The following is a 363-nucleotide window of genomic DNA, read 5'->3' as shown; positions in this document are numbered from 1 at the left end:
GGTTACAGCTGCAGCCAAAACCTGTGTTTACTGATGGACAAAACTTGTCTTGAAAAAGGGTTCAGCACTCAAAGCTTTTCCACACAGTCTACTTTGGTACCATCTTGTGGTCAAAAGACTGAAGTGCAGCTTGAAATAAACCTTCAGTTTGACAGGTCACACACATTTTGTTGATGAAAGAAGAAAGTTATTGTTGTTTGATGATTAAATTATTGCGATAAATCAACTTTAAAGTGTGCCATGTCGTGGTGCCCCTGTGACCTCTCATATGGGGTGCCGTTTGCAAAGTTACACAGTCAAAAAGTACCACCAATATTTTTGTTTTATTTCGCCTTTTATAAGAAAAAAAGGACAGATTTATTT

Source organism: Austrofundulus limnaeus, unplaced genomic scaffold (assembly GCF_001266775.1).
Source record: "Austrofundulus limnaeus strain Quisiro unplaced genomic scaffold, Austrofundulus_limnaeus-1.0 Scaffold576, whole genome shotgun sequence".
NCBI classification, from domain to species: Eukaryota; Metazoa; Chordata; class Actinopteri; order Cyprinodontiformes; family Rivulidae; genus Austrofundulus; species Austrofundulus limnaeus.
This window is presented reverse-complemented; position numbering follows the sequence as displayed.